Source organism: Megascapheus bottae, chromosome 12, assembly GCF_031878675.1.
Source record: "Megascapheus bottae isolate mThoBot1 chromosome 12, mThoBot2.hap1, whole genome shotgun sequence".
Classification (NCBI taxonomy): domain Eukaryota; kingdom Metazoa; phylum Chordata; class Mammalia; order Rodentia; family Geomyidae; genus Megascapheus; species Megascapheus bottae.
This window is the reverse complement of record NC_143520.1, coordinates 26,387,465-26,414,781: the sequence shown is the minus strand read 5'-3', so window position 1 is coordinate 26,414,781 and position 27,317 is coordinate 26,387,465. Positions and strand designations below refer to the sequence as shown.

The 27,317-nt window shown below is 38.3% G+C and overlaps 1 protein-coding gene across 9 annotated transcripts in view; it reads left to right on the top strand.

Moving 5' to 3' along the window:
- Fmnl2 (formin like 2) overlaps nucleotides 1–27,317 on the top strand; it is a 274,154-nt gene that overhangs the window by 125,861 nt on the left and 120,976 nt on the right. The gene's annotated exons all lie outside the window — the stretch shown is intronic.

Below are 27,317 nucleotides of genomic sequence, written 5' to 3'. Positions count from 1 at the left end.
GGTAAATCCTAAGTAGTGGAATTGCTGGGTCATAGGGGAGATCTCTGTTTAGTCTTTTCAGGAGTTGCCATATGCTTTCCATAGTGGATGAATGAGTTTACATTCCCACCAGCAGTGTAGTAGTGATCTCTCCTGGCCACATCCCCTCCAGCCTCTATTGCTATTAGATTTCCTGATAATGGCCATTCTAACTGGAGTGAGGTGGAATCTTAGAGTTGTTTTTTTTTTTTTTAAACAGTATGAAAGGCAACCTCTTTTTTATTGTAATTAATAGAAGGGTTACATTATATTTGCCAGATAGAAGGTACATTTCTTAACAATTATTGCTACCCCTTTTCATGTTTTTGTCCCCATTTTCCTCCCCCACCCCCTTCCCTCATCTTGTTTTCCCCCCTTTCCTATCCTATTTCAAATAAACAAATAAAAATATATACAGTATATCAGAAAACAAGGTAAGATGAGAAATAACATAGTACCTTGAGAACAACAGTCACACCTTTTATGGCTCTTGTTTCTGTATCTTGGAGGTACGTTCATTTAGCCTCATCCTGTATGGCCTTATATAACTAGGTTTTGCCCTATTGTAAACCTCTGCTAGGAGAGTCTACTTAGAGTTGTTTTGATTTGCATTTCTTTTATGGCCAGAGATGTCAAGCATTTCTTCATGTGTCTATATGCCATTCTTATTTCTTCTTCAGAGAAGACTAATGAGAGTATTTTCTGAAGTTGAAGGCTCTCTTTGAATAAAAATACTGTTTTTCCTATTTTCATATATATTTTTATTTATTTCAACAGTTGTGGAGAAGAGAGATTAGATTCCTCTTCCATCTTAAAAGCAAGTGTTTATTGAGCCACACCTTTAGCTCTGCAGATACATGGGAAGAACATGAAAATAAATATTTAGAGAAATGTTTTGTTGTTGTTGTGTTGTTTTTGCCAAATGCTCATCTCTTGGAAGCTTTGTTTGATGTCAGGGAAAGGACCAGAACCCAGAGGCCTGATAACTAGATGGAAGGGATCATGCTGGTTCCTATGGTTACTGGTGCTGAGCTCAAGTGGGTTATTAACGTGAACAAGCTTGTGTTAGGATATCCTTGTCACCTCCCTGCTCTCTGGTATTTGTTCTTTTTCTCAAATCGGCTAAAGAAAAGCCACTGTAAAGTTGATACAATTTACAGGATGTTTTTCTGCCCCTTTGTATGTTTGTGTGTGTCACAAGATTCTAGCTTCCTGCCTCTCTATTAAAGGAGAACTTTTTATGCTGTTAACAATATTTGATTCCTCCAGGAGCTATTTAATTAGCTGGTACTAGTTAATAGAGAGCTAGAACTGAGCGTTGGCTTGGAAATAAATGGAGAGGAAAGGGGGAGTACTATGAACTGCCCTACACAATAAAACCTTAATTAGCTGGGGTTACATGGAGAATGGTACTAGTTAATAGAGAGCTAGAACTGAGCTTTGGCTTGGAAATAAATGGAGAGGGAAGGGGGAGTACTATGAACTGCCCTACACAATAAAACCTTAATTAGCTGGGGTTACATGGAGAACGGGTATTTTCTGACTAATTGAATAGAAGGTTAAACATTTTCCCTACCTTTCTTATTATCTTGCTTTCATGGCTTTAGAATTCTGATAACAAGATTTTGAAAATAAGTTAGCATTTCTTTGAATTAGTCTGCAACAGAATTTTGTTGTAAATTATGTGTCTTCTTGTTAAGGGGCATAAGAAATACAAAGCGGAGCTGCTTGCTACCTCTGTTCTTTTGGGGAAGAGAAAATAATTTCCTTTGAATAGTATTTTGGATATTTTTGCATCTTTCTCAGATTCAGAATGGAAAGCCCAGCTCTACAAGGCCTTGTTGTTTGTTTAATCCTGCTACTTGAAGGTTTACAAATATTCTAGGAAAATATAACAGACGGCAGTCATTAGTAAATTCCTTAAGGTATTGATTTTTCTTTAGTGCATGTTAAAGTCAAGTTATATTTACTTTATATAGACTGTCGGGGTCAACTCTGTTGCAGCCAATAAATATTTACTGAGCACCCACTTGGAGCACTTTATATACCACATTAAGCAGTTTTAACATCTGTAATGATGTCACAGCATACATGTGTCACACTCTGGTAACCTCTGCATAAGTCTTGTTTTCTGAAAGCAATGGAAATTTGTTCCTAAGGGACTTTGTGGACTTAGCAGTTATGATTTCCTTGTTTCAGATTAGTGCTGGAAGATTTGGTAAGCTTTCTAGCTTTTTTTCCTTTGCACTCAGTTAAAAATAGAGAATTTTAATTCTATCTGTAACAGGCTATTTTCATTAGTAATAAATTATGGCTATCTCAGAACACAAAATTTTACTGAATTGAGGTTAGGAAATTCAGATGAAGGAATCGATTTAATTTTGTCTTGAGTTTTTAATGCTGTCTTTCAAATATCTCATTAAGAATTTAGTGTCTGTCCCAAAGGAACATAAGCTCAATGGTGTCCCTCATTTGTAATAATTAATACACATCTAGGATCTCCTAGCAGAGGATTACAGTAGCTCATAGGTCATATAGGATGAAACTAAATGAAAGGAACTCTAGGATATGGAAACAAAAGCTTTATCTTGTGTGATTGTTGTTCTTAATGCACTATGTTATGTCTCTTCTCTTTTTTTGTCCTTTGGTTAATCTCATGTTGTTACTGTATCTGACTTTGTTACCTGGTATATTGTATATATGTTTGTTTATTTGAAATATGAAAGGGAAGGGGGTTGGAAATGAGGGTGAACACATGGGAAGGAGTATCAAGGTGGGAGAAGCAATGAACCTACTACCTGGCAAATATAGCTGTAACCCCACAGTACATTACTCCTGACAATTAAAAAAAAAGAAAATAGGTTACATTGTAGTATGAAGTAAGGTCACACAAAATACATTGCACTCACTTGTTTCCCACACTATTTACAGTTCAATTTGAATAAAAACTTAACTGAGAAAAAAAGAATTTAGTGTCTGTAGAGTTTTTGTCATCATCTATCAAGGGTAATAGTGGGTGCTTAGAAGTATACAAAAGCAACAATTTATATTCTGTATTTTGACTTACATAAAACATGTTTGGAATGGCTTTTCCCCTTTATTTCTCCCTTTTCCTCCTCTCCCCCAGAAAAAATATGTTAAAAAAAACCTTAAGATTTGATAAGCCATAGATCTGGGTTCATGAAGCATGCATTATATTCTCTATTGTTGTACACATTTGAAATACCATAAAACAACAGATAAATTATTTCTTTCAGAAATTGGTTATATGTGTAGAAGGATATTTGTTTCCTTTGGTTTTGTGAAGTGAAAGGATCCTATTCTGAATCTTGTTGGGGTTTGTGATTTATAAATGCTAAAGTAAATTTCACACTTAGGACATGAAGCAATATACTGTTATGAAGTCTATAAAAAGCTTGCCTGGAGGCAGAGCTAGCAAGTGACAATTTGAGTGCAAGAAAGAGGTCAGGTTTTTGTGGAACTGTTAGAGATAGCAAGTAGCAAAGAATACTTTTAGCTATAAAGCCTACATGTTGTATTGGTTTTAAAGCCTTAGACACAGAAGCAATACTTACACAAAGTGTACTTTTCCCAAGGCATTCTGGCAGGCAAGAAAGATTAATCACAATGGAATTACAAAGAATTTACTCAATATATATCCACATTGGATCCAGACTTTGTATGTTTGTATGTATGTGTGTACATACACACACATATACATATATATATACACACACAAGAATATTTTATACAGAAAGACACAAGCATATATCTATGTCTTCACAGTAAGGACTTACTTTTCTATAATTTGCCTTCAAAACACATAGCCATATTAAAGTCTAATAGTAACGTTAGATTGCCTTGAAAACTTCTGGCAAAAGGTTTTGCTGTCTACTAGAGTTGAGGAAGTATGGAATTGTAGCACTATATACATAGGACAGAAACATTTGAGTAAGCTTGCCTTCTTTGCAGACTTATTCTACATGATTTTGATAGAGTATAGCTAAAAATATATAAATAAAAATCAGAAGTATTTCAAAAACAAAATTTGCTTTTAGCAGCTCAGCTGATGTGGTAAAGCTTGCAGTCCTGAGTTGTATTCACATTTGTTTCCTGCCCTTAATATGAAAATCTTCCTCCGGAGAAACAAAAGTTGCTTCAAGGGGAAAAAGCAAATATGCTAAAATAAAATGATAAAGCAAATACTTGAATACTGAAGGTTTGTTGAAAGGTTTCATGTGTTTAGGGGAAGATGGGTGCCATTATGGCAGGGGAAAAAATAAGAAAAGAATTATCTTCAGTACAGTGTCAGTCTGTGAACCTTGAACATGTTTTTTGTTTTTTTCTTTTTCCTATCTGTGGTCTCCTTAGAACCACACAACCAAGATTCTTCTATATTTATTTATCTTCCCTCCCATTGAAATGAGAGAAGTGGCAATACAAGAAACTGGGATTTCTAATATTAGATGCCAGCTGGGTCAGCGCAATCCTATCATGACAGTCCTTTCCTTGAAGAGGCAAGGCCAAGAGAAGGAGGAAGTAACCTGTAGGTGGACCTCCTATGTACACATTAAGAATCCACTGCACAGGTGTGTTCCTGCACTGGGATGGAGAAGACAAGACACCTGTGGAGTCTGGAGTGGGGCCTCTGAGTACCCTCAGTGTGAAGAGATGCTAGTTGATCTGTGCTTACACCTTACAATGAGCTCTCCAAACAAGAGGTGCATCTGTGGTGGTGATGGTGGTGGGTGAGGGGGGAAGTGTGAGGTTTTGTAGATGCTTCCCTGTAGTGGGGAAGAATTAAGATGAGAGGAAAGGACAAATCAGTGAAGACCAAATAATTGTGACTGTCCGCACAGAAAGGGAAAAGCAAAACTTTATCAAGGAGGAAATGCCCTCTCTGAGTAGAGCCATCATTCTTAGAAATTTTGGGGTCACAGTAGGCTTGGGCCTCTTTGTCTACCCATTCCTGTACAGAACAATTGGGAGTCTGCATTTCAGCTCTTCATGTTTAGTAGGAAACAGGTATAACAATAGCACCTTTACAGGACAATGGAGGAAATCTCTACCTCCTGTAACCAAGAGATGTGATTAGGTCAGCAAATACGGTCAGATGTTTGAGGAAAAGGAATAGTATGAAAGAAGGGCCAAGACAAACAGAATGTTTGCCTAAAAGCCACCAGGAAAGCTGAAAGCTAATGGTCTTTCTCCTTACTATGTGTGTAGTACAGCATAGTGCAGAGCCAAAGACTTGGAGGGGTCTGACCTGCAGAATTTTCCTGGTGGTGGTGGTGGTTTTGTGTGTGTGTGTGTGTGTGTGTGTTTGGGAGGTGGGGGGGACAGATATAGAAAGTGGAATGTAAACTTCTTGTCTCTAAATTAAGCTATTTCATTGATTACACTGAGCATTTTAAACTGAAATAGTTTTTAAAAGTTAGTGGTTTACATCACAAGTTTAGGAAATAGTATCATGATTGCATGAAGATGACTTGCTGCACATATCATGTTGGAAAAATTGCCACCACATCAGTTTTAATTTAAAACAGTTTTTTTTGTTAGCCAAAACATATGGAGAATTTCTTAGTCTTAGTAATTGAACTAAAAGTTTTAATAGTATGAATAGAAAAGTGATCATTCCTTTCTTTCTTCCTTTTTTTCTTTTATCTTTTCTTTTTTTTTTGCCAGTCTTGGGGCTTGAACTCAGTGCCTTAGCACTGTCCTTCGGCTTTCTGAAGGGTAGTGCTCTACCACTTCTGGCTTTTTCTCTGTATGTGGTATCAAGGAATCGAACCCCGGTCTTGTGCATGCTAGGCAGGCACTTTGCCACTAAATCAAATGTCAAACTCCCAGCCCACAAAGTAGATCATTTCTATTTTAGTCATGAACTTTTAAGCACAGAATAGGTTTTTTTTGTTTTGGTGGGTCGTGTTGGCCTGGGTGCTGTCCCTGAGCTCTTCAGCTCAAGGCTACCGCTCTACCCTAGAGCCAAGCCCCACTTCCCATTTTCTAGAGGTTAATTGGAGATAAGAGTTTCAGGTCCTTTTGTGTCCTTGTGCCTGGGCTGGCTTTGAACCTCAATCCTCAGATCTCAGCCGCCTGACTAGCTTGGATTACAGGCGATAGCCACCATGCCCAGCCCGGAGCTGTTTTTACTCAAGGTTAGTATTGTATCACTTTGGGCCACAGTGCCACTTCTGTTTTTTGGTGGTTAAGTGGAATTAAGAGTCTCCCAGACTTTCCTGCCCTGGATGGCTTTGAACCTTGATCCACAGCCTCCTAAGTAGTTAGGATTACAAGCTTAAGCCACTAGCACCTGGCCCCAGATAGGTTTTTAATTAGCATCTTGTTGCTGACAAGTAAGCAAAGAAAATGTGTAGCATATCTTCACATCACTTCCTAAATTTAGAGGAGCAGGTGCTAGATCTGATTTGTCTATTTCCTGGAAAGATGTAAAAACTGAATTTAAAAAGTCTTCATGGTAGATGCGATAAGGAAACTAGCAAAAATGGGACATGGGCTTGAATTAGGGGCATAAAAGTGAGTTTAACTCAACACAAGAGAACAAGTTACAAGTGAAATTTGGGAGTTGGTTCTGGCTGGGCACGTGTTTGGGGTGAGGATGGTAGGCAAAAGAAAATGAATTTCTCTTTCCTACTCAGACAGTGGGAGGACTCCAGTTTCCTGCCACCAGTTTTAATATATACCTGAACATAAACTTTCCTGGAAGTCTTTGGCCTGAGCTGACTTCTGGGCTGTTGTGCGTGAGCCAAGAATTGAACAGCAGCTCTTTTGCATGAGCAGACTTCTCTTCTGTGCAAAGTGTGTGTGTGTGTGTGTGTGTGTGTGTGTGTGTGTGTAAAAGAGTGAGAGAGAGAAAGAAGACAGACAACAGACAGAAAAGCTTGTTGACTCAGTGCTCATGGCCTGAACTTGGGAATCTTGTACAGCCTAACCTTACCTACTGGCTGACATGCTGTTTTCAGGAAACAGTTCATGGTTGGAGAGGGGGCAGGAAAATTGTCAGAATCTAGGCAAATTGTTTCTGGACCAGTATGTGTGAATAGGACATTTGAGAGAGAGAGAAAGAAGGGGGGGCAGGGGGAGAGGAAAGAAAATACTGATGGGTGAGGATGGAAAGGCACATATGCTGTAGTGCTGGCCAAGTAATATCTGCATGATTGAAAAAGTAGAAAACAATTATCTTCAATGCATTACATTGTTTTTAGTCTACTTTTCTGTTCCGCTTGTTTTAGTAGATAGATAGGGCCTGTGCTGAGGTGCCCTTTCTCCCTGCCTCTTCACTCTCTCCTGTGCTGTTTGGGAGTGGGTTGGAGTCTAGGGAAGTCTGCCATAGCTGTGCTGTCCTCCACCCTCTTGCTGTTTAGAATTTATAGTTTACTTAAATATTTTCTGTTACTTCTCCACCTCCATTGTTACATGAAAAAAAACTCAAAATAGCATCTGGCAAATAACTGTCCTGATTTCAAGAGGAAGTTTGCTGAATTTATGATCTTCCTTTTTGTTTATGTATGAACTGGAGACTACCTGGGGTGCAAAGTCTTGCTGTACATTTAGTTACTTTGGGGTTTGGGGGTGGGACAGGATAATTTGAAGGTACTGGGTTTATTGTCTGTGTTGGATAAATACTGTGTCAACCTAGAAGCTGCTGTCTTGCCAGGATACTGTTTTCTCCTGACTCAGAACCTAGAAGCTGCTGTCTTGCCAGGATACTGTTCTCTCCTGACTCAATTCTGTGGAAAGACAGTGGGTGGGAATTGTTGGCTGGAAGCTCTTATCCTCTGATCATTAACCAGAATTTAGCTAAATTTGCCACAGGAGGTTTCTTTGTCCTAAATTTCCTCTGCTAAGCCCCCCAAATTTACCATATTTCTCTCTTTTCCTTGCAGTTATGTTGTCATTGCATATTGTACTTTTATTTATTTATTATTTATTTTCCTAGTGTCTGTTAAAGCTAGTTTTAAAAATCAACATTATATGCAAGAATGATAATGAGCTAAAAGTATTTTTCCTTAGGCTTGTATGTATAGTGAAGCACAATAACTTAGGTTTGTATGTACAGTGAAGCACAATAACTTACGTTTAACATTGTTTCTGGTCAGCAGCTTGTGGGTCATAGAACTTTGATAAATCCTGGGTCAGGTATGGTACTGTCTATTAACTCATGGCCATGGTATAATGAAATCTCTTCATTCCATCCTCCACCTTCAATAGTCAGAATATTTCCCTTTATGTGGGAGTAATTGCTGGGCTGGATTAAAGTAACTGGGATAGATTAAATCATAGCTCGTGGACAGCCTATAAAAACAGGAACTTCATTTCAGGGAAGATTTTTTTTTATAAGATCGTTTTCTCAAATAGCATAGTTAATATCAGAAATATTTCAGAAATGCTTTTCGGCAAGGAAATTGGTTCAATATTCTTGGCTTTCTTATCTCAGTTTGCAAATGATATATATACTCTGCTGTTGTTAAAGTTTTGGCTTTTTCCAGCTAGAGAATAATTTTAGGTTAAGTACTTCAAAATTATTTTTTTTAGTGTTTTTTTTTTTTGCCAGTCCTGGGCTTGAGCTCAGGGCCTAAGCACTGTCCTTGGACCTTTTCAAGGCTAGAGCTCTACCACTTGAGCCTCAGCACCACTTCTGGTTTTTTTTCTATGTATGTGGTACCAAGGAATCGAAGTGGGGTCTTCATGCATGCTAGTCAAACACTCTACCACTAGGCCAAACTCCTGGTCTATTTTTTTTTTTTTAATCAAATGCTTTGTAGATGGGAAGCTCAGGTAGAAAAGTAGAACTGGAAGAATCCTTTCCTTATTTTTCCTCATTTTCCACATTTAGGTTGAATTAATTAGCTTCCAGTCAAACAAGAATATAACACTTTATAAAATCTGGTGTCCTATATTATTAGTATTAGTATTAATATTAGTATTCAATCTAGTTCCTTATGACACTGAAGTTTTCATAAGCCCTTAACCAATTGAACCTTGTCCCTTTGCATTATTTCCTTCCTCATTGAAATTTGTTTAAATCAGGCATCAACTTTACTGAGCTGTTAATAAAAAGCAAATAGCTGAATTCGGCACCAGTAGCACATACCTGTAACTACTCAGAAACCTGAGACCTGGCAGATTGTGGTCTGAAGCTAGTCTAGGCAGCAAACATCTCTAAAACAATCAGCAAATAGTCAGATGAAGTCATGGCTATAAGTGGTAGCGCACCATCTGTGAGCAAACAAGCCAAAGAAATGTGAGGCCCTAACTTCAAACTCTGGAACAGATATATTAGTAATGGTTCTGTTTTGTCTATCATTTGTTGTAGAAGATTTTATCACCTCTGTAAGAATTGTGTTGAGACAGAGAGAGAGACAGAGACTGAGAGTCTCTGAGCTGTTTTGGTTCAAAGCAAGCACTATATTACTACAGCTCTACTTCTGGCTTTTTTTTGGGGGGGGGGTGGTTATTTGGAGATTAAAAAAAATCTCATGGACTTTTACTACTCCTGCCTGGAGACTGGCTTTAAATTACAATCCTCAGATATCAACCTCCTGAGTAGCCAGGATTACAGGTGTGAGCTACCATGGTAACAATTTTTATTCAAACAGTAAAATGGAATTTGGTCTCTACTAGTGCCTAACATGATGGCAGCCATCATACCTCCTTTCTCGTCCCAGAATATTTATCATGCAACAATATAAGAGGAAATTGACACTGTAAGAGTGAGTTGTAGATGATATGCTGCAGCCTGTTGTACCTGTAGGACTTTCAAGAAGCAAGGATACTTAAGCAATCATGGAAAATATCTGAGAGGGAGAGAAACTTCAGTGAAATTTCAAATTGTTTTCTCATGATCTTTGTCTTCATTTTAGATTGATAGGTTTACTTGAAAGGTTTTCAGCTTAATATCTTTTTTCTCCTTTCCAAAGTGAACTTCAAAATGATCTGCTTTCTAAAAGTCAAGATAGGACTGTCTAAAATGACATTTCTAAACATTGTATGAGTATAAATGGAAAGCAAAAAGCTATGATGCTAGGTTTGTGGCTTTGACTTATAGCATTAGCATGGACAGCTTTTAAAGATCTTGTAATTTTTCTTATAAAACCATAAAAACCCGTTTCAGATATTGTCAGACCTTTTGGCTTACATATCTTACTGGACTTGGTAAGTATATAGACTTTATTAAAAACAAAATAACCCCTATACTACTTGTTTGTTTAAGCCAGTTGCCTTGCTTGGTGGGTCCTTAGCCATGGACTGAAGAAGTTGTGCAGTACTGGATAAAGCAGGCTAGGGGTGGTTCTCTGGAAGTGGAATGATAAGTGGGAGTCACACAAGTGTGAGGGAAGAAGGAGACCATCTTCAGCAGCTGAGAGACTTTTAAAGGTTTGTTAATTGTTATAAAGGTTATATACAGAGGGGTTATAGTTACATAAGTTAGGTAGAGTACATTTCTCTCTTTCTCCCTCTCTCTCTCTCTCTCTTTTTTAAATACTTATGGGGCTTGAACTCAGGACTTGTGTGCTGACTTGAACTCTGCTTCCAGTTTTAGAGTGGTTATTTGGAGATAAGTATCTTATGGGAGGGTTTCTCCCTGGGCTGCCTTTGAACCTCAATCCTCAGAGCTTAGCCTCTTTAGCTGCTAGAGGATTACAGGCATGAGCCACTAGCACCTGTCTAAGAGTAAATTTTTTTTGGGACAATATCACCCATTCCTTTGCACTCTCCCTCCTGTCTTCACCCATAAGTTGTGTAGTCCATATGAGCCTTTTTTGATCAAAGAGATTCATCTTCTTAATTCAAAACGAGTTTAATTCTATTTTTGGCCCCTCACCGATATGCTTCCTATAAATTAATTTAGTTCCAGTCTCTCTTCCTTAATTAATCTCTATATAATTTGAAGTAGAAAAAGACTGTGAGTTTTCCATCTACATCTGTGATTTATTAGTCATCCCAAAGACATTGTAGAGCAACTAGAAGCTAGACACGGAATTGGATTGCCAGTTGGAGGCAAATACAGGCTTAAGAGACTTTGTCTTAAAGAAAAAGAACAAGTAGAACATTTCCTCTCTATTATTTTTTTCTTTTTTTCACATTGCTTTTTAAATTTTTTGTTGTCAGATTAATGTATAGAGGAGTTACAGCTTCATTGACCATGTAGTAGGTACATTACTTCCCACACATTGATACTCCTTCTCATGGTTTTTGTCCCTGCTTCCCTCCCCCCACTCCCTCCCCTCACCCCTCCTAATCATCTTGTTTCCCCCTTCCCTTTCCTATTTCAAATAAACAAATAAATGCATATACAATATATCAGGTAACAAAGTCAGATACAGTAACAATATGAGATTAACCAAAGAGCAAAAAAAGAGAAGAGAAATAACATAGTACATTAAGAAAAACAATCATACAAGATAAAGCTCTTGTTTCCTTATCCTAGAGTTCCTTTCATTTAGTTTCATCCTATATGAGCCTATGTACCTATGTTTTGAGGTATTGTAATCCTCTGCTAGGAGAGTCCTAGATGTGTACTAATTATTACAAATGAGGAAAACCATTGAGCCTATGTTCCTTTGAATCTGGCTTACTTCACTTAATATGATTTTTCCAAACTCTTTCTATTTCCTTACAAATGCAGTGATGTCATTCTTTCTGTTAGCAGCATAGAATTCCATTGTGTGTAAGTACCACATCTTGTTGATCCAATCATCTACCAAGGGGTATGTTGGGTTGGTTCCATATCTTTGCTATGGTAAATAGTGTTGTGATGAACATCGTTGTGCTAGTGGCTTTGGTATGTTTTTATTTGTGGATGTTTGGGTAAATGCCAAGGAGTGGAATTGCTCATTTAAGCCTTTTCTTTTGTATAGTTTTTTTGCTGGACCAAAGTTATTAAAGACCTCTGTGTTTTGTACATTACATTTCATATTCATAGGCTGACCCAACATTACAGAATGTTTTAAATAACTAGAGCAAATAGCAAGAACTTCAGAAGGAGATGATTGATTATAAAGGAAGGATTATAAAGTATGCAAAGCATGATGGGAATAAAATTGTGTGGATAATAACACCCTAATCGTGCTGCAGTGTTTCAAAACTGGTATGTATTTGTAGTTCTCAAGAATCTAAATGTTTGAGATATAGTTATTATATTCCTGGTCTAAGAACAAAAAGTATTAAATCAAAATTCTTAAATTGTTTCTGTTTTCTTTTCACAAAGAGAGCATATTAATTTGCTCTGAGGATTGTTATGATGTTTTTATGAACAGTTGTTTAAAAGATGTCTGACCCATTGTGGAGGGGATGGTACTGGAGATAGAACTGAAGGCCTGTGCTTTTGCTAGCTGTTGCTCTACCACTGAGTCATGCCTCTATCCCTGTTACTTGCTGATTATTTGTAGGATAGGGCCTCACTTCCTCACCACACTGGAGCTTTAGCATGATCCACCTACTTTAGGGATCCTGTAATACCTGCTACTGTGCCGCGCTTCCCTTCATGAAGATGGAGTCTCATGGGTTTTTCTCCTTGGATTGGCCTGGAACCACAGTCATCCTCATCTAAGCCACCCATGTAGTCAGATTATAGGCATGAGCCACTGGCGCCTGGCTTGTGTTAGCTCAACACACAACAATATATATATATTTATATATATATATTTTTTTTAAAGTGGGAAATTCTGATATTTCTGTAGTGGAACAGTGTATTTGTCTATACTGCTTGCTAACTACTGTCTTTTACAAATCATAGGTATGTAAAGGAGAATTCAAAAAATTTTTCGAAAACAATTTAATTTAAAATGGTAAAAAGAGTCATTCAGAAGTTCTAAGAACTCTAAGTTCTGTCATTTCAGTAATTATTTTACAGTAATAAGCACACAATCTGATTTTAAGAAGTTGATGGAGGATTGGCACTAGTGGATCACACCTGCAATCCTAGCTACCCAGGAAGCTGAGGTCTGAGGATTGAAGTTCAAAGTTGACCAGGCAGGAAAGTTATCTCCACTTAACTCTCCATACCCCTTCTCCACCAAAGCCAGAAGTGGAGCTATGGCTCAAGTGGTAGAGTGCTAGCCTTGAGCAAAAAACCCTTAAAGATAGTCACTAGGCCCTGAGCTCAAATCCTAGGACCAGTCCCTCCCCCCACCAAAAGTAGGATTAGGGAAGGGATATGACAGAGTAGTAGAGATAAGTTTGATTCAGTGTATATGTATGGAAATACCAATGAATTCCCTTTGTATACTTAATCCATGCTAATAAAACTGATCATTTAATAATAGATTAGTTCTAATCCATATGAGAAGGCTATGTATCAGTAGGTTTCTTTTGGCAGAAGTTGGCAGACTTGACTCTTACCCTTCCAGAGTTGTAATTCTAATAAGATTCCCTTTTATAGCATAAGGCAGAATGAATGTACACTTAGGACCCATGTAAATATACTGCTCGGTGTAGTGTATGAGCTCTTGTTCATGTTATTTTCATAAGTGGATGCTTTTTGGCTTTCCTGATTCGGGTTTCCAGAGAACTGAGTAGTGCTGTGTTGTCTTAAACCCAAGTCTGTATGCACTGAAGAGTTTATCTGAGTTTCACTCTCATATTCCCCCAGCCTAGAGGAAGTCCTTCTGCCGTCTCTTTTGCACAGTGGGGAGATAGAATGTTGACCTCTGAAGCAATCTGGAGTTTACTTTATTACAGCTCACCCAATGTTAATGAAAGCAAAACAGTGAATTAGACAGTGCTGACTTCAGACCAGGACGACTTGGGTGGGGGAATCCCAGAAGAGAACATGTTGTTATAGGCAGCATTCAGGAAAACTCACAAAACATGATAAGAATTGTTGGGTATTTCTGGGCCACCAAGAAAGCAGGAGAGTAAACACTTACTTATCCTCTCATATAAACTTAGATTAAGAAAATCAGTCTGATGTCCATTTTTCAACATTGCTTTTATAAAAGAAAAAGAAAAATAGAATTGATTATGAGAAAAATGCATTAGTTTGTGAATTTTTTTTCCTGCCTCTCTTTTGCTTAGCTCCTTGACATCTTGGTGATGAAATCCTCTACCTTAAAACCTTTTCTTCTGCTGGGACTCGGTGACTGAAACCTGTAATTCTAACTTTTGGGAGACTGAGATCTGGAGGACTGCAGTGGGACAGCAGGGCAGAAAAGTCCCTATAGTCTGTCTACAAGATATCCAGCAAAAAGCAAATCTAGAGGCATGGTTTAAGCAGTAGGATGCCAGCAGAGCAAGCGAGATGAGCCATTGTGAGACCTGAGTTCAAACTATAGTACTGCCAAACAAATACTACTTCCCCCCATCATTGCCACCACCACCACTGCTGCTGCTGCTACTTCTACAAACCCTTTTTTCAGAAACCAGTGAGGTTTGTTCAGTTGGAGAGAAACTAATGCATATGGCCCCTCTCCCCCACAGTGTTCTAGGATCCTAACAATGTCTTAAAATAGGGATCAAAATACAGATGTCTTCATGGGTAAAAGTAGTCTCTCAAATTAGTAAAATCTGCCTGGAATTGGGACAAAAGGGAGTGGCTAAGGACTTGGCAAGCCAGGGAGTAAATTCTTAAGAGTCTGGCGCCACCCAGCTTTAGCTCGTACTGGCAAGGCAGGTCAATGTGGAAGAGGCTTTCCAAATTTTCATGAGCTGAAGAAAATTTGGATTCTTAAATGAACTCTTCCATGTATCTAATGACATTTGACAGCTTTAAAAGTTTTAGGGCAGTAAGAATAGCCCTTCTTGTCCTTGGCACTCTATTACCATGTACTCTATAACCTTGGTACTCTATAACCAGTACTTTCCCAGTATAGATCCTTAACATAATCCTTTTCTGAAAGCTATATTTTGTGAAGGATTGCCTTTTTTTTTTTTTGCCAGTGTTAGGGTGTTCTACCACTTGAACCACAGCACCACTTCTGGCCTTTTCTGGGTATATGGTTCTGAGGAACTGAGCCCAGGTCTTTGTGCTTGCTAGGTGAGTACTCTATCATTAGGCCACATTCCCAATCCAATGCCTTTATTCTTACTGTATTGTTCATGTAAAAATGTAACTGTTTTTACAAAATGATTTGCCTGTGGGGTTCTTTTCTACCTATTTTTTCTACAACTTGAAGGATGACTGTCTTGTGAGAACACAGAAAATGTTATTTCCAACTTTTCTCAAAGATACAACTTAGAACTTAAAAGGCATCATTTTTCATGTGGCAATATCTAAGACTCCAGATGGGCTGATAGAAATGATAACCAAAGCTCTATTCACTTAAAAAATTTCCCTTGAGTGAACAGTAAATGCAAAGGCACCAGACTGAATCAGCCTGCCTGCCATGGTGCCCAAGAGGCAAAAACTCCAAACTGAATTGGTTAGGTGAGAAGTTTATAGGGATATTTACACAGAATGAAACAAAGAGCCTCATTGTATTTTTGGCCTTAGCAAGTAGGATATTCTGTTTCTATGAATTTACTTAGCTGTCTACTCCCTTTCCCCCAAAGCTTCTCATCTCAAGAAGTGAATTGCAATATTCCTTCCTCTGAGCGAAGATTCCTATTTTGGGTTCTGTGAATATGTGTGCCATACTTTCTAATGGAGTCCTATGTGTCCTTTGGGCTTTAGATGTTGGCAGCAAGTTATGGTATATACTTTTAATGTTAGCCAAATGTTCTAGTTGTTTTTCTTTTTAAGTTTTTTAAGTTATGCCTTCCTGAATGAGAAGCCACTAACAGACTGTATTCCAGCAAGTATTGAAAGAACAGTTTTCATTGTTGTGCTTCACTATTTAAAAGTGAGACTTAAGTAGACATAAAACCAATGAGGGCAAAAAAAAAAATATGGATGTCCTAACTTTTTATCCATTGTTTGTTATCTGGAAAGTAGGATTTTGTGGGAGATTATTCCTCAGGATTTGGGGAATCCTGAGTTTGGTGTCCAGTGTATGCTTCTTTGATGCTCTACCTTCTCAAAGACAGGACTGAGGATTTGTCCTTTGTGTCCCCAGCTCTGCTGGCAACCTTAACAGTGAAAACAGGTATGGATTATTGGAAACTTTCTAATATTTTAACATTTATTTTTCACAAGGGGTGTGGGAGTGGAATACAAGAAGCGTGGGGGAAGAGAGGGTGAAATTAATGGTCTTGAAATTCTATTACCCTCGTGTTGGGGTTCTTAGTCCTTCTTGCCTCCTGACCTGCAAGAGGGGTAGAGAGAACATGCCCCGACCAAGAGGAGGCCGAGAAAGGTTAGGGCTGACTGGCCGCTTTCACCCAGCCCTCCCTCACAGGAGGACAAACAGACGCGCCAGGGAGATCCGTCAAGGCAGAAATTCGTTTATTCCGGAAGTACATTGGGCTAAATAGGATGCAGGAGCCAATCAGCATAAAGGTGGACAGGGCAGGTAGGATGCGTGTGCTGTCAGAGAGGGCGGAAGTGTACGGGGCCAATCCCAGAGGTAGACATCACAAACCACAGCCAAGCCTTCCAACCAGTGACAGGCAGGTTGGCCCCCCCAAACCAGGAAGTGAGCACTGGACCACGAGGTAGACCTTTCACAGCATTTTATTTCCTTGATACGACGTGCCCCACACCCTCAAAGCACAATTCTACAGAAATACAGTCTAAGATCTCACATGGTACTCTCCTCTATTAACACCGGTAACCTTTTGTAGTAATCCTGTCCCATTGTTAGGGAGAGTCAGGGATGAATCTGCTTATTTTTGGGAATGTGTACTTTATACTAAGGTAGATGGTTCTTTAATAAAAAACCTCCAATGCATAAGAATTTTGTCAGAAAATTAAAAGATTGTTGTGTTTTTATTTTTAGAGCTAAGAGCAGAGAGTTAATGTGAGATCTAACTATCACTGAGTTTCTTGGGATAGTGTTAGTTCACAGGAAGTGTTTGGAAAAGGGTAGGGAGACAGATAATCGATAATCCTCAAATGTACCTGAAGGGCAGTTGGAGGGGGTTGTAAGAAAAAATCGGTAAGAATTATTAAAAATCAAATTGTAGGGTTTTTTTTAACAAAAACAAAAGACCTGTGAGCAAATGAGATTTAGAATTCATGAATTATTTGGCTTGTCACATTGTTAACATCGTAATGAAACAAACATGCGTGAAATCTGTAAGGTACAGGGTCTGCCTGTCACTCTACTGCAGTGACTTCTCCATCAAAGATGGATTGTGGGGCTACAAGTGTGCAGGAACAACACCTGGCTCCTGCCTTGACTCTGATGGTATAATTTTGAATTTCTGTTAAAAACTGAAAATAGGGTATTAGGTTTTTAAAAATTCTTTCCTACCTTCAGACATTTCTACCTTGATTTCATGGGTATGTAGTGTTTTTTTTTTTTTTTCCTGGAGACTGAGATGGGCACAATGTTCATAATTATGCCAAGATAAAGGGTTTCAGAGTACTCTTCTAAGGGTAAATCAAATATGTTGAGGCAGCATTATGTCTAAAACAAGGTTAGGTTTATGTATCAAGGTAAATTTGGGCTGCAAATTCTAGCATGCTGTTTACATGGACTCCCCTCCCCCACAAAGAGCTCATATTTAGGATATATTTTTTTAATCTATTTGAAAAGATGTATGTTTATTTTTCTTGATAATTTGTCATGCAATTTAAGATTAAATTTTGAAAATCCTTTATAGAGGTTATTTTTTATTTTAGTCTACTTCAGGAGCAGTAACTTAGTTGCAATGGGAGAGTGGATGTTGATTTTTAAATTTACACTGGAACCTCCCAAACCTTCCAGTTTATAGCACCCTCAGTGCTTCAGTAAATTTCATGGTACCTCCACACCTAAAGAAATGAAATGCTTACTGTTCACTCATGTTCTCATAACTTAGTCATCATTTGAAATAAAAAATTATATAATATATATATGACATCATGGATGTCATAGTGTGATGTAATATTGAGGCTTAACTGAGGTTAGTAGTTTTTGATGAAATCAGACAGGTTTGAGTTTTGATGCTTTCTTCAAAAATTCAAAATTTTCTCAGAGTTTTTCATGTGTGCATTAGTGTACCTTGGCACTTACTTTGGGAATCACAGATACAGCCATTTGCACTAAGTGCTCTATTTGACTATTAGCTAAACTCAGAAATTCTTACGTTATGTGTGCACTTGAGAAGTTCTCAAAGGCACCTTGTTAAAGAAGGTGCTTTTCTTATTCTTCAGTTTGGTTGTGCACAAAGTAGATAAAGTAGAGTAGATGCTATCTCAGGCAGTGAGCTCAGTGAGACACTTTACATGCATGTAGTGTCACTTAGTTTTTATTTGTCATAGGTACCCAGATTCAGAAAACATCTTCTAAAGGGCTAATCTGGAAATTTCTTCATAGTAACTAGCGTCATCTTTTTACAAGTTCAGAAAGTTATATGACTTGTCAGCTAATATAAAGCAAGTAACTCCTATTCTACGATATGGGAGATATGTTCTGGGAGTTGTGGGGTTTTGTGTGTGTTAACTCAGGAGACTAGACTCATTATCCACAACCCCAGCCTCTTCCATAGACACTACAGCTTGGTTCACATGTCTCCTGCTCTTAGAGATACTTTCTATGAGTTATAGCCTGTTGGATAAAGAGAATATTTTTGTTCTCATTTTTAGATGACAATCCTGAGGCTCAGAAAAATTTAGTTATTGGCCAAAATGAACCACTAGCAAGTAGAAAAATGTCAACTAAGGTTTATTGTGATGACAAGAAAACTCTGTAATAACCAAGTATTCTTTCGGAGACATTAAAGAATGATTTAAGTTGTTAATATGCTCTGATAAATTCTATTTACGGAAATTATGCATACTGTGCGTGGCCTCTCTATCACATAGTATCCCTGTTGTCCAACCACAAGGGATAATAGATAGTGTGGTGTCTGCATTTATTGAAATACACACACACACACACACACACACACACACACACACACACACACGCACGCGTGTGTGTGTGGGAGTAGGAGGATGAATGGGTCTATTTGTCAGTGGTGGCTGGTTTGGAGGGAATATTGCAGTAGCACCCTGAGGTAGGACAGAATGAGGATGAACAGATTTTAAAGGCTTGTTTAGATGAAGAGGAAGTATAGGTAGTTTTATAAGTTGCAAATCAGAAAGTATCTTGACTCTGGTAGTATTCTTTAAAGCCTGATGTAAAACACTGGTTTATTTGCAATCAGAGCTGAAATTCTCCTTAAAAGAAGACAAATAAGGATCAGAGGCACATTTTGAAAATGAAAGTTACAGTCCTGAAAGGGTTGTTTTGCATTGTACTTGGTATTCATAGACTTGAAGGGTCATGTGAATTAGAATGGGACTGGTGCTTGGGAGTTGTATGTTGGGCATAGGTTATCTCTTGAGTGAGGGAGAATAGAGTTGTTAGAGCATGTAAGAATGCAAAGATTAAATGACCACTGTCATATGTTGGCATTTCTCCAATACATCCCTCTTAGAGATGCATAGCACTGCGTTGTAGAAAACTGAAAATTGTTTGCGTCCAGAATGCATCAGTGGGTAGACTGGGTTCAGCAGCTGAGGTCATGTCCTCAGGCCTGCTTCTGTGGTACCCCACTGAGAATCTTCCTGGAAATTCAGTATCTGTAAATATAAGCAGGCATTTCTTCCCTGCTTCATTGCTTGGTGCAAGCAATGCATATGTATCCTACTGCCTTCTTACTGACCAAGACCAGGGCATTCAGTAGGCTAACACTTTCTGCTACAGAGAATGTACCACTATGTTGTGAGAATACACAATGAAGAATAAGTCAATAAACAGATTTTGTTTTATAAGAACTTTTCTGGCTCCTAGATAGAAGCAACAAATATTGAAAACTTTGCATATCCAAAATGAATTTTTACTATGGTTATCTAAGGGTCCATTTTATAATATATAATTTAGACCAGCTGTTTAATAAGTGATCTGCTGTGTGTAATTGTCTTGCATATGACATATAAAGTACAAATTACCATGTACCCATACCTCAGAATTGGTTTGGTTAGCTCCTGAATATTAATTAGTGTTAGGAATTTCTATATTGGGTATCTCTCTCCATGTTGTGTGGAAGTATTGTAGAAGGCATGACAGTGTACCATGGAATGTTCATCCTCATTAGATCAGAAGCATAGACATGTGAAATGATAGAATAGCCATTGGGCATGGAATTCTATGCTGCTGTCAGAACAACATCGCCCCATTTGTAAGGAAATGGAAAGACTTAGAAAAAAATCATATTAAGTGAAGTAAGTTAGACCCAAAGGAACATAGGCCCAATAGTCTCGCCAATTTGTCATAATCAGTAGAAACCTTGGGCTCCCCTAGCAGAGATTTACAATAGAACAGAATCTAGAGACATAAGGCCAAATAGTATTACACTAAATGTAAGGACCTCCAGGATAAGGAAACAAAAGCCATATAATGAGTGATCGTTGTCCTTAATGTACTATGTTATCTCTCATCTCTTTTGCCATCCCTTGGTTATCTCATATTGTTACAATATCTCACCTTCTTATCTGATATATTTTATATGTGCTTAATTGGTTATTTGAAATTGGATAGGGAAGGGGGAAAACAAGATGAGGGGTGGGGGTGGGGGGAGGGAAATGGGGACCAAGACATGAGAAAGGGCATCAGTGTATGTGAAGTAATGCACCTTCTATCTGGCGAATATAATGTAACCCTTCTATTAATTACAATAAAAAATATATGAAAAAGACTCATATCCAAATTTTTAAAAAAAAGAGTAGCCATTGGGCATCTACAACAAGTACTGTAAGTAATAACTCAAAGGTACAGTGACACTGAACACAATAAATGGAAGTCCTAGTCTTGGAATGATGTGTAGGTTTGGCTTTGGAGAAGGGTACAGTGGGGGTTTGGGGGATGTAGAAGGAACACATATCAGTGACAAACATGGAATAGGGAAGCACAAGAGATGTTCTTGAATTTTTGGGTGTTTTTTAACCTTACATGTTTGAAATAGTAATAGTTGTGTAATGTTTCACAACCATCTGATTGCTAATTTTGATAAGTTCTGCTCTGATCCTCATAATTTGTCTAAGAGAAAGCAGAGTATGGATGTGTAGAACTGAGCACCTGAGTGGTGGGGGCTTTGCCGGGAGACTGGGGTAATGCCTTCAAGAATTTGTAGGGTTTGTATTGTAAGGGCAGCAAAAAAGAAATGTGATTGATAGTTACCTCTAGAGAGTTTTAAAAATAAATTGTTAGTGTAAGATAGAGTATTCTTGTTTTTGTCACTTGTCAAAGAGTTGGTCACTTTAGAAAATTAAATACATTCCCATATGATATCCCATATGAGTGAAATGACTTTGATGGCTAAAGCTGAGCAAAAAGATATCAGCAGCATTAGTGCTGTGTTTTAAAACTAAACCAGGATTGTATACACATAGAGATTAGAGTTTATGTGATGGGTGGCCATTTCTACATGTCTGGGACACAAGGATCAAAAACTAAATGACAAGATGGGGGAAAAGAATATCATGAACAAGAAAGTTAATTAGAATATCTGCCAAGGAAGATTGCCCAAGCTTACTACTTGTCTTGGGTGGGCTTTTCTGTAGAGATCTCATGGGATTCTTGAGATGATCCATCAGTATGTGTATCTATCATACACATGGATGATGGATACACATGGGTTGCAATGAGACCTTTACATGTGCAGTATAATTGTATTTCTTTAAATTACAATTTGATAACATGTCTTCTTGGTGAGTTGATGGTTTTATTTTTAGACTTATTAGTAATTTAATTATAGAGTATTATTAAGGCCCCCAAAGTTTTCTGTTTCCTACTGTAATGAAGTTAAGAACTGGCTTTTATCCATTGAATTGGCAACATATAAAATGGATATCAGGCCACTGATGATTGGGAGTAAGAAGCAGATATGAAAATTGTACAATTTGGAATTGGGGAAAAAACTAAAAATCAATGGTTAGATTCTAGTTTTCTATAAGACTGGTTTATAGTCCTTGCCATGTATATGATTTAAGAAATTGTTTAAAATACTCAGTGTTGGAAGTGGTGCTATGGCTTAACATGGTAGACTGGTAGCCTTGAATTGGAAGAGCTCAGGGACAGTGCCCATACCCAGAGTTCAAGCCCTATGGTCAACAAAAAAATTGATCTTAAAATAACTCTGTCGTTACCTTGCAGCTTTTAAGTTGAAATTGGGAAACAATTTTGCCTAGCTAAAATCAGGTCTCAGCAGAGCTTCTTTCCTTTCACCAAGCTCTGGGATCCTTGCTTTCTCTTAGTCAGTTATTTTATTTATTTATTTAGTTATTTTTGCCAATTCTGAGCTTGAGCTCAGGGCCTCAGCACTGTCCTTGGACTTGCTCAAGGCTAGAGCTCTACCACTTGAGCCTCAACACCACTTGCAGCTTTTTTCTATGTATGTGGTACTGAGGAATTGAACCCTGCTCTTCATGCATGCTAGGCAAGCACTCTACCACTAGGCCAAACTCCTGGTCCTTCTTTGTCAGATTTTTAGGTATTTATTTTTTGGGGGTTAATGTATAGGGGTTACAGTTCCATTCGCCATGTAGTAGGTGCATTACTTCCCACACATTGATACTCCTTCTCATGGTTTTTGTCCCCATTTCCCTCCCTCCCATCATCTTGTTTTCCCCCCTTCCCTTTCCTATTCCAAATAAACAAATAAATGTATATATAATGTGCCAGGTAACAAAGTCAGATACAGTAACAATATGAGATTAACCAAAGGGCAAAAAAAGATAAGAGAAATAACATAGTACGTTAAGAACAACAATCACACAAGATAAAGTTCATGTTTCCATATCCTAGAGATCCTGAGACTAAATGAAAGGATCTCTTTGTCAGTGTTGTAGTACAAAGACTGTTGTAGTCTTTGCCTTGGAGTCCCTTTACTCCACTTCCAAAGTCAACATTGGAGAAAGTCCTAGTCACATCATACTTCTTTAATGCTTCTTCCCCCCACTTTTTTTATTGTAAAATATATACAATGTGAAATACACATACTGTAAAGTTTATCAGCCAGATGCTGGTGGGCTCATTCATGCCTGTAATCCTAGCTACTCAGAAGACTGAGATGTGAAGTTTGAGGTGCAAAGCCAGCAGGAAAAGTCTGTGAAACTTATCTCCAGTTAACTACCAGAAAGCTGGAAGTAGAACTGTGGCTTAAAGTGATAGAGTACTAGCTAGCCTTGAGTGAAAGAGCTCAGGAATTGTACCAATGCCCTGAGTTCAAGCCCCAAGAGCAACCAAAAAAATTTACAAGTTTGAATATACAATCCAGTCACATTAAACACATTCATACTATTGTCCAGCTCCTATCACTTTGGTTTCCCACATTTTCAGTACACCAAACAAATTTTCTACTAGTGATTCCCATTCTTTACTCTCTTAGCTATACAAATTTGTAATTCTCTAGAGGTTGATACGTATAAATTAACACAATGAGTTGTTCTATGAAGAGGAAGCCCCTATGTCAAGAAAGAAAAGGGAAGATAGTGATGAGTTTATGCTTCTTATGAGAAAAGGCAATTATATGGTCAGGATCATGAAAATAGAAGGTAATTACAATTCATATGTTCCTTAAAATGTACATAGAGTAATATCTGATAGGTATTGACCACTAACTGCAAATTGGTGCTTCTTTACAAGCACTATCTGGTTTGAGGTTCTCAAATGTCTGTATTTACTCATATCCAGTATAGATATACCCAGATACATTTAAGTAAGGCAGTACTTGACATGTTGGCTGGATTCTTCTTCCTCTTCTTCCTCTTCTTCCTCTTCTTCCTCTTCTTCCTCTTCTTCCTCTTCCTCCTCCTCCTCCTCCTCCTCCTCCTCCTCCTCCTCCTCCTCCTCCTCCTCCTCCTCCTCCTTCTCCTCCTTCTCCTCCTTCTCTTCCTTCTGCTCGCTCCTTCCTTCCTTCCTTCCTTCCTTCCTTCCTTCCTTCCTTCCTTCCTTCCTTCCTTCCTTCCTTCCTTCCTAACAGAAACAAAAACATAGCTTTATTGCCAGGTAGTGGTAGCTTGCTCCTGTAATCCAAGAGACCCTTAGGAGGGGTATGGTTCAAGTCAAGCCTTTGCTTGTGAGACCACTTCTCTACCAGTAGTCGGGCACCGTTACAGACACTTGTCATTGTGGGTATGTAATATGCTATGATCTAGAGGATTTCAGTTCCAGGAATGCCTGGGCAAAAATGTTTGTGTGATTTCATCTTAGTGACTGTCATCTCAGCAGTGACAGGGAACATAAAGTAACATGGCTCATGGTGCAGGAGTGGTCCAGGCAACATGTGAAACCCTGTCTTAGAATAACCTGTGCAAGAAAGGGTAGTTGACATGCTAGGGTGCTTGCCTAGCAAGTGCAAGGCCTTGAGTACAAACTCTCATATTCTCCCTTACCTAATAGCTTTATTGAAATGAAGTTAACAAATAAAAATTATATAAATTGAGTGTTGTAATTTAATATTTTCATATTAAAGTTTTAGTGTGCCTCATACAATTACTATTACTATCTTCTTTTTTTCCTCCTTTGGTGATAAAGTGGATTGAGCTCACTTTTTTGTGCTTTTTGTGTATGTGTGCTTCCTTAAGATCTACTCTTTCAGTGAATTTCCAGTAGACAGCATAGTGTGCTAACTATAGTGTACATCAGATCTGGACCTTGCCCTGCTTAAATGAAACTTAATATCCTTTGACTGGCATCTCATGTCCCCATTGGCCTGGAATTTGGCTCTACCATTGGTAATGACAAAGTACATAAACCTGGAAAGTGTCTTCATCAGAAGATTCAAGAATGGATCTGTTTGGCCATTTGGAAAAGACAGTATGATACTAAAATATCACTAGCTTATCTTCTAGCACTGTACTTTTTGATTACATAAAAGCTATAGAGGAATCCTGTTAGGAGTTGGTAAGAGCACCTACCTGTCTGACCAAGTGTAAGACCCTATTGTGAGTACAACAGCAAAAAAGCTGGGTACTAGTGGCTCATGCCTGTAATCTTAGCTACTAAGGAGGCTGAGATCTGAAGATTGCAGTTTGAAGCCAGTCTGGGCAGGAAACTCTGTGAGACTCATCTCCAATAAGCTACCCAAAAAAGACAGAAATGGCATCATGGTTCAAGTAGTAGAGTGATAGTCTTGAACACAGGCTCTGGGACAGAGCCCAACCCCTCAGTTCAAGCCCCAGGACCAGCAAAAAAAAAAAAAAAAAAAAAAAAAAAAAAAAAAAAAGAAAAGGCAGGAAGGGGTCCTATGCATTTCATAGAATGAATCAATGAAAGAAAGAAAAAAGAACAAGCAAGCCTTTTAAGAAAAGAGTGTACCTAAGATTGCAAATTTCATTATACTGAAAGGACATCTTTCCAGTCAGATTTTATTTTGTAGTGGTAACTGGATTAGGGAGAGACTCATTTTTCCCTTTCTGGGCTCCACTGCTTTCACTGAATGTCATTAATTATCCTTGATGATTAAATAAAACTAGCAGTGAAAAGGAAAGATAACTGAGTCGTAGTTGTTCACTTTGGATAACTATTTGGCTGGTTGCCAAATAATTGACTTGTGCCAGGAAAGAAGCTGAATATATTTTAGCAGCATCCACTAAGCTATGCATATATTAAAATTTAAGATGCCAGGTAGTTTCTTGGCCTGCGAATATAGGCCATGGAGGGAGATAGCTTTTCAGTGAGTTGATCCCAAGAGTAGGCTATGTGCTGTGTTGGCAGTCATCCTGTTGCTCCCATCTGCTTTGATTTTAGAGTGACTTTACCTCATCTCCCAGTATGGTATAAGCTCAAAAGCAATGCAGGAAAAATGAAGAGGAATTTTCTATGTGGGTTGTTCCCTCACCTTCCCCCCACCCCCCCAAGAACAGGACTCAAACTCCATAGCTGATGCGTTTGCTCCTTGGCTAGCTCTCTACCATCTGAGCCACACCTCTAACGCCTACTTGGGTATTTTGAGGACACTTGTAAAGCTTGTGGTTTTTAGACATTTGCTCAATTGATGCTTCCCATTACCTACCTCTAAGGGTAAATTCTCTATTCTGTGATTTAGTTTCAACACTGACTCCATCTTATGTTCCTCACCCATTGTCTTCTGCTTTATTCGATGTTCCTCACAAAAAGGGTATCAATGTTTGTGAAGTAATGCACCTTCTATCTGGTGAATATAATGTAACCCTTCTAATGAAAAAATGAAAAGAATATCTTATATTGACAGTTCTGCCTATGCTCACTTTTGTGCTTGTTTTTTTTTTTTTTTTGCCAGTCCTGGGCTTGAGCTCAGGGCCTGAGCAGTGTCCTTGGACTTTCTCAAGGCTAGAGCTCTACCATTTGAGCCTCAGCACCATTTCTGGCTTTTTTCTATGTATGTGGTACCGAGGAATCAAACCCGGGTCTTTGTGCATGCTAAGCAAGCACTCTACCAAATTCCCAACCCACTTTTGTGGTCTTTTACATGTCTTATCCCACTTAATTCTTTTGAAACTCTGAGGCAGGGAAACGTCATTATCATTTTCATCACATTTATTGCTACCACCATGAACATCTCTATTTTATAAGGGGAGGAAGCCAAAGCTGATATTTAGCTGAAATAATTTACTCAGGGTCCAAATATTCAAAACCACTTGGTGTCTTGGCTGTCTATCCTTCCTGCCTTCCCATGTTCCAGGCGCTATCCATAGTATCCTACTTTATATTACACCCAGTAATCTATTCTCCACTGAGATTCTGTCCTCTTACTTAACACAGTGGCTTCTGGGTTTTTGTATTTACTTCCATTCTGCTTCACTGACTATTGTTGAAGCCTGAATTCACAACACATTTGTTGTATCTCCACCTTGCTTTGGTTTTGCCAGGTGTTCTCCAGCCTAGTCACCATTTTCTTTGGTCCTACTTTATGTATGTTTTCTAAGTACTCAGAAGCTTTGTTTAAAATGTTAGTGTTTTCTCTAAAAATTTCAGTAGCCTAAATATTAGCGTGCATTTGCTCCTGTACATGCAAAGGATTATGTCTTTAGGTACTAACAACATGGAATTGTCAGCCTCAGGCTGTCATTCTAGAAGCTTCAGTGTCACAGGAAGAAGGTGATCAGACCTCTGTTTTGATTGTGGCTTGCCACCTACTATGCATTGAAAAGCTACTGAACCTCATTGTCCTGTAGCTTCCAACTCTGTTTAGTGGAAATTATACCTACTTGTCTGAATTATGAGTGGATTAAATTGGATAATGAGTGCACAGAGTTTAAGAGCTTGAGACATACCAGATCATGAATA